Source organism: Dermacentor albipictus, chromosome 1 (assembly GCF_038994185.2).
Source record: "Dermacentor albipictus isolate Rhodes 1998 colony chromosome 1, USDA_Dalb.pri_finalv2, whole genome shotgun sequence".
NCBI lineage: Eukaryota > Metazoa > Arthropoda > Arachnida > Ixodida > Ixodidae > Dermacentor > Dermacentor albipictus.
In genome coordinates this window covers 292,364,614-292,376,503 of record NC_091821.1, presented here as the reverse complement: position 1 = coordinate 292,376,503, position 11,890 = coordinate 292,364,614, and positions in this window count along the sequence as shown.

Genomic DNA, 11,890 nt, shown 5'->3' with positions numbered 1-11,890 from the left:
TTCAGCACTCTTTATGAGCAATGAAACCCTTTTTACTTTTGGAACAGTATCAAACTTTTTAACTGAAACTGACACCTTAAATGTAGTTTGGCCAGGCTACTTGTAGCACGGCCTCCACGTGGAGGTCGTAGCTGCAATGAAACCATTTTCTAGAGCACGTGCCTCCCAACCCTTGCCTTCAAGGCCTTGCTGAGGCACTAGGGCTACAGCCATTACATATTTTACTGATCATCCATATCTCGTGAAACATCTATTTTCATCGCAGATACCATCAGTCACTGTCATTTTTTATACTTGTATTTTACGCACTTCAGAGCGAATAAATTTTAGGCCCTTTTACAGCCACATTGCACCATATGTATATTTTCCACTGTTTAGCGAATACTTTTAGGCCACTATGCAGCCGTGTATCATATACTCCCCACAATCAACACTCACATATGATTGACAAGCACGGATCATCGACTTGGCGCTCTTTGGCCACATCTGGCCCTTGCGCCAATAAACTCTACAAATCAATCAATCAAATCGGTGTAAGTCGCCCTCCGAGAAAGACAGCTGAAACCTGTAGCAGAAAGCAGGAAGGGCTGCTCAACATTCCACCTGGGTTGCTGCTGCTGAGCCCATTGGTGAAGAACGTTGTTGGATAGCTCTTCAAGTGTCCGAGCATGCATGTGACATGAGGTCACTGAAGTCTGGTACGATGCGTATAGCGTGGCAAACAGGAGCGGTACCAGAAAATTGCGCACAAATCTGCGCGTCACGCTTTTACGTTTTAGGGCACAATGTCCACTCCTTGCTTGCTTCAGCATCATCATCATCATTTATTATCATCATTTATTGTTCCCTTAAGGAACAATAAAGTGACATTACATAAGGGGGGGGAGGCAGGGATGGGAAAGTGCCATACATCAGCTCAAAAAAGAAAAAAAAAAGAAGAAAAATGCAAACAAAGGTAACAGAAAAATAAATAACTGTAGAAAACATCCGGTATAATCAGAAGAAGTACCTCAAACTGAGTAGCAGTAAATTAAAAGAAAAGTGTACACGTAAATGTGAAACACGGTAAACATAAGTGGCAAAAAAGAAAAGAATGAAAAATAGGCGATGACACAAGCAAGTCGGATTGCTGGGAGAGGAAACGTGAGGAAAAGTGCCTATTTTGGGCTGAAATGGTCTGATAGTAACTGTCTAAATTTGGAGGGATTTGACTCTGAAACCACGGCTTCGGGAAGATTGTTCCTTTCTTTTATGGCGATGGGGAGGAAGGATTTGTTGAAGGCATTGGAAGAACCATGCAAACGCTGTATGCTAAGGGAGTTAAACAAACGGTAAGATGTAACGGAGCATGTAATAAGTTCTCGCGCAGTGAGGAAAGTTAAAGTATAATTTATGAAAAAGACAGAGCATTGCAAGTTTCCGGCGGAGTGCTAGGCGTCGGGTCCGAAAGACAATTTCATGGCAGTAACGTTGTGCCAAGGTGAGTACTGGGAAGTTATGAAGCGGGCTGCCCGGTTCTGAATGGCTTCGAGCGACTGAATCAAGTCAACTTGGTGAGGGTTCCATATGGCTGAGGCATACTCCATTTTAGAGCAGACGTAGGTTTCGTATACTAATTGCCTGATGGATGGGGGGGGGGGACATAGCCAGAGATCTTCGGATGAAACCAAATGTTCTGGAAGTGATTGCACAAAGTTTCGTGATATGGTCCACCCAAGTTAGCTCGTTAGTTATTTCGACTCCCAGGTACCTGTATGAGTTTGTTACTGATAACGCCGTGAAGTTCAGCGTGTACGGGAAAAGGGTAGCGGAACGTTTACGTGAGGTGTGCGTGCATTTACATTTTGAAATATTAAGCAGCATAAGCCAGTCAGAACACCATTTCTGGATTTTGTTTAGGTCGTCTTGTAATGACTCCTGATCGGTATTATCGGAAATGCGGCGATAAATGACGCAATCGTCCGCAAAAAGACGGACGGTTGACGAAATCCCAGATGGCAGGTCGTTGATGAAAATTTTGAAGAGAAGCGGAGCAAGAACGGAACCGTGGGGAACTCCAGAGATAACGTCGGTAGTTTCAGACGCACGACTGGTGATGACGGTGAACTGTGAGCGGTTAGTTAAAAAGCAGCGAATCCAGGATAAAATAAGAGGGTCGGGTGATAAGCATGCAAGTTTACACGATAAACGTTGGTGAGGAACGCGGCCAAATGCTTTTGAAAAATCTAAGCAGATGACGTCTGTTTGGAATGATGAATCAAAATTAAGGTGAAGATCAGTTGTAAATTCGAAAAGTTGGGTTTCGCACGAGAAGCCTGCCCTGAAATCGTGCTGTTTGGGAACGAAGAAAGAATTCGGATCGAGGCGATTCGCAATATTGGAGTAGAGTATATGTTCGAAGAGCTTGCATGAGATACATGTTAATGAAATGGGACGATAATTAGAGGGATCAGCATGGTGGCCGCTCTTAAAGATTGGCACAACCTTTCTTGATTTCCAGTCATCTGGAATTTGACTAGTATTGAGGGACTGGGCGAAGATGAGTTGCAGGATTTGGCTGGTGAAATGTTTCGTGCCCTTAAGTATTTTAGCAGGAATATTATCAGGTCCGGGTGAAGTAGATGGCTTGAGGTTATCGATGAGCTTTGAAATTCCCTCAGATGTCATGGCTACGGGTGGCATTGGAATAACATTTATGCTCGGTAAAGTAATGCTCCTATCCGCTGGCTCGTGGGTGAAAACTGAGGTGAAGTAGGAATTTATCGTGTCTCATCGCCCGTAAAGCGGAACGTCTGTGCCGTCTTGTCTTTTTAAGGATATGTTAAAGGAGCTGTTCTTGTTGGGCTGTAGCAGATTCCAAAATTTCTTGGGGTTAACACGCAGTATTTCTAGAATATCGTGACTGTAGAATTTTCTTTTGGATGACCGCATTAATCGAGTGTATTCGCGAAGGAGGCCGATGTATTTTTCCCATTTCACAGGTGATCTGGAGTTCTTGGTATTACGGAAGACGCGCTTCTTTTTTCGTGGTAGCTTACGCAGCGAGTTAGAATACCATGGCTTTCTGGCATCAGCGTGGATGTAGATGAGTGGGACGTAGGCGTCTATGAAAGATAAGATTTTGTGCTTAAAAAGACACCAATTTTTGTTCACGGATCTTCAGACATTCAGATATTCACGCTTCATGGATTTTCAGACACATTATTTCGCTGTGGCTGCTTATCTCGAGTAAAGTGGATGAAAAAGTTGAATTCACAAGAGCGAGAATGCCGCCTTCCCGGCGATCTACTCGATCTCGCCTGTAGATATGAAAGGACCAGTTGCTGTGGAGCAATCCTGAATCGTTATTATCAGGAGTTAGCCAAGATTCAGTAAATAAAGCGATGTCAGTTCTATGGTCTTCGAGGACGGCCTCAACTATTACTTTTGTTTGCCAGGTAGCTTCTTATATTTGTCAGTAGGACAGAAATTTTGTTAGTTTTAGCTGAGCGCAGGCATTCTGACAGCAGGACCTGCGGCAGGGAAGTGTCGCACGGCAGTTGCGTTAACCGCTATGAATGAGTTTCTACAACGGAATCTGTTTCGGCGTTGTAAGTGAAAAGTTTTCTGCCGATAACCAACCTATCAAAGGGGATCTTTAATGAGGCGTTAGTTTGTTGGCCATAAGAAAAACGCTTTTTTTTTGGGCGAGCCGAACTTTAGCTGAGTAATCCTCATGAACTGAGAATGGGGTTTCTTTAAGTTTGTGTCCTGCAACAAGAATTCTTGATTTATCTTTAAAGTGTGCAAGCTTAACCATGATTGAGCGGTTTTTATCTGACAGGAAACGACCTAGTCGGTGCGCACGTTCAATATCTTGGCTACCAATTGTAATACCTAGGCGTTCGGAGCAGAAGGAAGTAATGTGGGCCTCGAACTGGTCCCAGCTTTCGCCGAGTTCGTCCTGAAGCCTGAGGAACAATAGGTTTGTGCAGTCTTTGAAGTGCGGCCGATCGGTGAAAGCTTCCCTCAGAGAAAGACGGTTGCAACCTGTAGCAGAAAGCAGAAAAAGCGGCTCAGCATTCCCCCTGCTTTGCAGCTGCCGAGCATTGATGAAGAAGGTTGTTTGGAAAGCTTTGTATAAGTGTCCCTTCGTGCACGTGACACGATGTCACTGAAGTTAGGGATGATGCGAATAGCATGGCAAAGAGAGCGGAACCAAGTGATCGAAGCAACCATACGAACGTGTTGCGCTTTTACGCTTTCAAGCGCATGTCCACTCCTTGATTGTGTCAGTCGTTAAAGGGCGGCCACTCGATGAATGCCGCCCTCCAAGAAAGACAGCTGCAATCGATAGCAGAAAGCAGAAAGGACTGCTAAGGATTCCGCCTGGCTTGCTGCTGCTGAGTCCATTGATAAAGAACATTGTTGCAAAGCTTTGGATAAGTGTTCGGGCATGCATGTGAGTTGATGTCACTGAGGTCCGGTACGATGTGAATAGCGTGCCGATTGAGAGCGGACCATGCCATCGACGCAGCCATCCGCATGTGTTGCGCTTCTTCGTTTTAGAGCGCATGTCCACTACGTACATGTCTCAGTCGTTGAAGTGCGGCCGATCGCTGAATTCTACCCTTCGAAAACGACACCTTCATCTTGTAGCAGAAGGCAGAAAGGGCTGTTCAGCATTCCACCTGCCTTGCTGCGGTCGAGCCCATTGATGAAGAACATTGTTTCGAAAGCTTTGTATAAGTGTTTGAGCGTGCATGTGACATGATGTCACTGACGTCAGATACGATACAGATTGTGTGGCAAAAAGGAGCAGGTCATCGAAGCAACCATACGCACGTGTCGCGCTTTCATATCTTATGGCGCATGTCCACTCTTCGCTTGTCTCAGTCGTTCAAGTGCGGCCGATTGGTGATAGATTGCCCTCTCAGAAAGGCAGCTGCAACATGTAGCAGAAAGCGGATAGGGCTACTGAGCATTGCGCCTTGTTTGCTGCGGCCGAACCCATTGATGAAGAACGGTGTTGTAAAGCTTTCTTGAAGAGTTGGAGCATGCATCTGACAAGATATCACTGAAGTGCGGTAGGATCGGGTTAGCGTGGCAACCGGGAGCGGTATCATGTCATCGACGCAACCATCCGCACGTGTCGCACTTTTCCGTTTTAGGGCGCACGTCCACCCCTTGCTTGTCTCAGTCGTTGAAGGGTGGCTGATCGGTGAATGCTGTCCTTCGAGAAAGACAGCTGCAACCTGCTGCCGAAAGTACAAAAGGCTGCTCCGCATTCGGCCTGCTTTGCTGCTGCTGAACTCTTTGATGAAGAACGCCTACATGTGTTCGAACCGGCATGTCGCATGATGTCACTGAAGTCCTGTATGATGCGAATAGCCTGACAAGCGGGATCGGTACCAGGTAATCGCGTCGAAATCTGAGCGTGTCACGTACTTACTTTTAAGGCGCATGTCCACTCCTTGCTTGCTTCAGTTGTAGCAGTGCGGCCGATCTGTAAAGGCTGCCCACCGAGAAAGACACTTGCATCCTGTAACAGAAACTAAAAAGGGCTGCTCAGGAGTGCACGTGGTTTGCTGTTGGCCAGCCCACTGATGAAGAACGTTGTTGAAAAGCTTTTGATAAGTGTTCGAGCCTGCACGTGACATGATGTCACGATCAAGTACGACGCGCATGGCGTGGCAAACAGGAGCGGTACGAGGTCATCGAGGGAACCACCTGCACGTGTCGTGCTTTTAGTTTATAGGTGCATGTCCACTTCTTCCTTGTCTCAGTCGTTGACGTGAGCCCGATCGGTAAATGCTGTCCTTCGAGAAAGACAGCTGGAACCTGTAGCTGAAATTAGAAAGGGCTGCTAAGCGTTCCACCAGGTTTTCTGCTGCCGAGCCCACTGTTGAAAAAGGTTGCTGCAAAGCTTTCTAAAGTGCTAGAGCATGCATTTGACATGCTGTCACTGAAGTCGAGTATGATGCGGATAGCGTGGCAACCGGGAGCGGTACCAGGTCAACGACGCAAGAATCCGCACGTTTCGCACATTCACGTTTTAGGGCGCATGCCTACTTCTAGCTTGTCTCATTCGTTGAAGTGCTGCCAATCGGTGAAAGCTGCCCTCCAGGAAAGGCAGCTGCAAGCTGTTCCAGAAAGCAGAATGGGCTGCTCATCATTCCGTCTGGTTTGCAGCGGCCGAGCCCACTTATGAAGAACGTTGCTGCAAAGCTTCCTATGGGTGTTCGAGCATACACGCGGCATGATTCCCCTTAAGTCCGGTACGATGCGAGTAGCATGGGGAAAGGCAGCGGTATCAGGCCATCGACGCAAGCATCCGCACGTGCCACACTGTTATGTTTTAGGTCGCATGTCCACTTTCTCAGTCGCTGAAATGTGACCGATTGGTGAGGGGCTGCTCTCCGAGAAAGAGAGATGGTTAAAGGGCTGCTCAGGATTGCTCCTATTTTGCTGCTGCCGAGCCTATGATGAAGAATGCTGTTTCAAAGCTTTTTTAAGTGTTCGATATGCATGTGACCTGATGTCATTGAAGTCCGGTACGATGCGGATAGCGTGGCAAAAGGGAGTGGTACCAGGTCATCGACGCAACCATCCGCACGTGTCGCACTTTTACGTTTAACGCGCATGTCCAATCCTTGCTAGTCTCAGTCATTGAAGTGCGGCCGATCGGTGACAGCTGCCCTCCAAGAAAGACAGCTGCAACGTATAGCAGAAAGCAGAAAGGGCTGCTTTGCATTCCGCCTGCTTTGCTGCTCCCAAGCCCATTGATGAGATGTGGGCTTGGCAGCACCATGCTCGGACGAATGCTCATGCATTTCAGCTTTTTCGTCCAAATGGCCCTTTTGTGGGCGGATGTCGTGGTGGGCCGGACAGAGATTCTTTCACTGCAAGGCAGAATTGTCGCGCCTCTGCCAGAATGTCCCCTCGATCTCTTCAGCAGTGTGACATCAGTGGACACTTCCCAGCTTGAGCATAAAACCCGCAGCCATCTCCAGCAACATTTCAGTGGGCTTGGCAGCACCCTGCTCGGATCGATGCTCATACATTTCTACTTTTTTGTCCAGGTTGGTGACAAATATTTTCTCTACTCTATTCGTAACGATTCGCTTACTTTGACAGTGCTGCCAAGTCCACAGGGCCTGCTTGTTTCTCTGTGCGATTGTTTGCATGGTATTAAGCTGCTCTTGTTAACATCAGGGAATGTAGAGCTTAACTATGGTCCGTCCTCAGAGTACGCATCCGAGGCAGCTGTAAATACCCAACTTCTCAAGAAAATCCTAGGAGCGCAAACAAAGAGCAATAAGATCCTGAGCATACTCGCCGACAACCTGAAACAACTGGAAATAATGGTAGGCTACGTTCAAGAAAGACTAGCGTCAATGGAGAAAGAGCATGGACGATTACAAAAATCTGAGGGGAAGCTGGCTGAGTACAAAGTAAGGTACAAAAAGAGACGAGGCTGCTACTGAATGAGTTATCGATTAAGGTTGATAACCTTGAAAACCTTAGTCCAACAAACTCTGTGATCACCTATGGATTAGGTGAACAAACAAAAGAGGATAATAATTCCTTGCAGGACAGAGTCAAACAAGCTATATTTAAGAACTCTTGACTTCGAAGTGAATTCAATCGAGCGCATTCACAGGGTTGGCCATAAACATGCTGGGAAATGCCGACAAGTTATGCTGAGGCTCATTGCTTTTTATGAGAAAACTAGAATACTGTCAACCTGCTATAACCTTAAAGGAATGCAGATTTCAATATCAGAGGACCTTTTAAAAAGGTTCGTGACTTGCGCTATAGGCTGTGGCGTTCTGCGACTATGGAAAAGGCCAATGGAGCAAAGGTTTCACTTGTTTTTGATCAATTGAAAGTACATGATAAAATTTATATCTGAGATCAGCTTCTGAGCCGCTGGGTGTAAATCACGCTCAGACGCAGCGCTGTATCGATCATCCTTCTTCCCGTGTGACACCACGAAATCGAGATAAAGAATGACAATGTCCAAACAAAGTTGTCCGAGCTGTTTCGCTCAATGCGCACAGCGTTATAAATAAATCCGGCTCCCCCGAAGATGTAATCTCCTGTTATCATCCACATGTCTTAGTAATTACTGAAACATGGTTACATGCTTAAGAGAATCAGGAACTTAGGAACTGCTTAGAACTGCTTAGGAGAATGAGGAACCCCTTACACTTCTGTCAACCAAAGAACCAAGCAGGATTCCGTAAAGGCTACTCAACAATAGATCATATGCACACTATCAATCAGGTGATAGAGAAATGTGCGAAATATTACCCATTCTTATATATAGCTTTCATTGATACGAAAAAGCGTTTGATTCAGTCGAAACCTCAGCAGTCATGGAGGGGTTACGGAATCAGGGTGTAGACGAGCCATATGTAAAAATACGCAAAGATATCTATAGCGGCTCCACAGCCACCGTAGTCCTCCATAAAGAAAGCAACAAAATCCCAATAAAGAAAGGCATCAAGCAGGGAGATGCGATCTCCCCAATGCTATTCACAGTGTGTTTACAGGTGGTATTCAGAGACCTGGATTGGGAAGAAATGGGGATAAAAGTTAATGGAGAATACCTTAGTAACTTGCGATTTGTTGATGATATTGCCTTGCTTAGTAACTCAGGAGACAAATTGCAATGCATGCTCACTGACCTGGAGAGGCAAAGCCGAAGCGTGGGTCGAAAAATTAATGTGCAGAAAACTAAAGTAATCTTTAACAGTCTCGGAAGAGAACAGCAGTTTACGATAGGTAGCGAGACACTGGAAGTGGTAAAGGAATACATCTACTTAGGGCAGGTAGTGACCACGGATACGGATCATGAGACAGAAATAATCTGAAGAATGAGAATGGGCTGGGGTGCGTTTGGCAGGTATTCTCAAATCATGAACAGCAGGTTACCACCATTCTTCACGAGAAAAGTATACAATAGCTGTGTCTTACCAGTACTCATGTATGGGGCAGAAACCTGCAAGCTTACGAAAACGGTTCTGCTGAAATTCAGGACAACGCAGCGAGCTATGGAAGGAAGAATTATGGGTGTAACGTTAGGTGATATGAAAAGAGCAGATTGGGTGAGGGAACAAACGCGAGTTAATGACATCTTAGTTGAAATGAAGAAAAAGAAATCGGCATGGGCAGGACATGTAATGAGGAGGGAAGGTAACCGATGGTCATTAAGGGTTACGCACTAGATTCCAAGGGAAAGGAAGCGTAGCAGGGGGTGGCAAAAACTTAGGTGAGCGGATGACATTAAGGAGTTAGCAGGGACAACATGGCCACAATTAGTACATGACCGGGGTAGTTGGAGAAGTATGGGAGAGGCCTTTATCCTGTAGTGGGTGCAACCAGGCTGATGATGATGATGATGATTACCTGCTCATGTACAGCATTCGGAAATCGTACCTTCTACTTATAAGATTATCCGCAAAGATAGAGAGTCACGAGGTGTATGAATAGCTATCGCCATTAAAAATGTTGTATTCACAATGTTGGATGGTATTAATAACCATTAAAGTGTATGGTGCAAACCTAAATTCCTGGCCAAAAGTACACTTCTAGGGGTCGTGTACCGACCCCCAAATGCTTCACCGGAATATTTGGAAGCCATCAAAGGCTACCTTGCAGATAATACGAATTCCCGGTAGAACATTCTAATAACATGATACTTTAACCTGCGGGGATAAACTAGTCTAATTTTTATCACGATGGCAAAGACTCTAATAGTGCTCATGCATTGCTCACCACTACATTAAACTTTTGTTTGCACCAACTACTTTCAGACGATACCAATGTCAATAGATCATCATCTTCACTCCTTGATTCAACACTTGTTAGCAGCTCACTTCAAGGTTCTACGGTTAGAGTTGAAGCCGGCATATCTGATCATAAGTTGCTTTCTTTGTCACTTCCGGTTGCAGGACCACGTTCTTTTACTAAGCCTTCAGACACTTTCGTCAGAGATTACACACACGCCAACGATATCGCTGTTTTAAACTATTTGAAATCACGCTTTGCTAATTTCAAGAAAATCAGTGATCTTAATAAAATGTGGTCATACCTTAGAGAAATTATTCTCTTCGGAGAGCAAGGGTGTGTCCCGTTAAAAAAGAAGCGCACTAATAGGGAATATCCGTGGTTCACGCGAGAAATGATTCAATTAAAAGGTAAAATTAAGCGACGACGAAAACGCGGCAATACAAGTGACTTTTCAAGCCTTCTTTTTACCTGCGGGAGCAAACAAGATCGGCGAAACAACGTTTTTTTCAGTCACTCTGCAGCCATTGGCGAACCAAGAACCCTAAAAGTTCTGGCGCTATCTATCATAGGATAAACGGTGTTTATAAAAGAAAAAAGTTTCGGGTGAAAGTATTCTTGACTCGACTGTCTTTTCTAACAAATTTAATGAATTTTTCCAATCCGTGTACATGCGGACAGTTTCGCATGCACTGTTACCGTCATATGTCTATCATAGTCGTATGTCTGAGGTGGGGATAACTTAGGACAGTGTTCTTGACCTCTTGCAGAGGCTAGATTTTAAGAAATCACCTGGTCTTGACCAACTATCCAGTACCTTTTTGAGTACATATGCTTCATGGGCGGCCAAATATTTACATCACAGTTTCATTATATCTTTAAGCAATGCAGTAATTCCTGATGATTGGCGCACGAGAAAAATACTTCCGGTGCACAAATATGGCTCTCCTCTAGAAATTACCAACTATAGGCCCATGTATTTAACTAGCACTTGTACATTATTCGAACACATTATCTTGAAAGCCATTATTACTTACTTTGAAAATAATAACTTGCTTTATCGCCAACAGCATGGCCTTACTCCTGGTTTATCTACTGTAACCCAACTAGGTGAAATAACTGATAAATTAATTGGTGCATTCATTTACATACATTCCAACTATGACCCACATCGCGGGCAGCTGTGCAGCAGCGCGTCTCTCCGAGCACGCGGATACCGTTTTACGTGCACGCGGCATGATATCAAGCGTGATTCTGCGTGTTGTCTGCATTGGCACTGACATTCCCGTCGCTGCTGATAGCCTGCGGCGAGCAACATGCGACCACTGCCCCATCGACCTTGACTGCCATATAATCTGACGCATCGAGGAACGCCTCGCACATAGCGGGAAGCAGTGGCAGCAGCGTGCCTTCCGGCCGCGCTCATGCTGTCTTACGTGCACGCAGGTCGGTTCAAATTTCAGCTAATGTTGCTCTTCTGCTTTCTTGCAGCTGCCCCTGTTGGCCTATATATATATATATATATATATATATATATATATATATATTGCTACGTGAAGCTGAAGCTGGTTACTATTCACAATTCATTTACAGGGAAGCTCACGAGGCCAAAATGGCGACGCTATAACAAGCCGGCACACACGTCGTCTTCGTCCTCCTCAGTGCTGCCACACTGTGGCGGCTGTTCCGTAGCATCACCCTCGGCTGTAGGAGCACCGTCCCGGTGCTTAATCTACCCATCCGCGGTGAAAGGCGTGTGGTATGGTTTTAATCTTGCCACGTGAACGATGTCACTTGCAGCTGATGATGACGCTGAGTGATCGGCGGGGATTATTTCATACGTGACATCAGTCACTTGTCGTACAACGCGGTAAGGGCCAGTGTAGTGCGACAGCAGCTTTTCAGAAAGGCCCACGCGTCGAACGGGTGACCAGAGAAGCACCAGAGAACCCGGAGAAAAGTGCACGTCACGATGGTGGCAATCATAGAGGCATCTCTGATGCTCCTGTGAGGCCGCGAGACGGGTGCGGGCGAGCTGGCGTGCGTAGTCGGCGCGTGCGATCGCGTCGCGGGCGTATTCAGTAGCGGAACGTGTGGCCGAGGGCAGCAAAGTGTC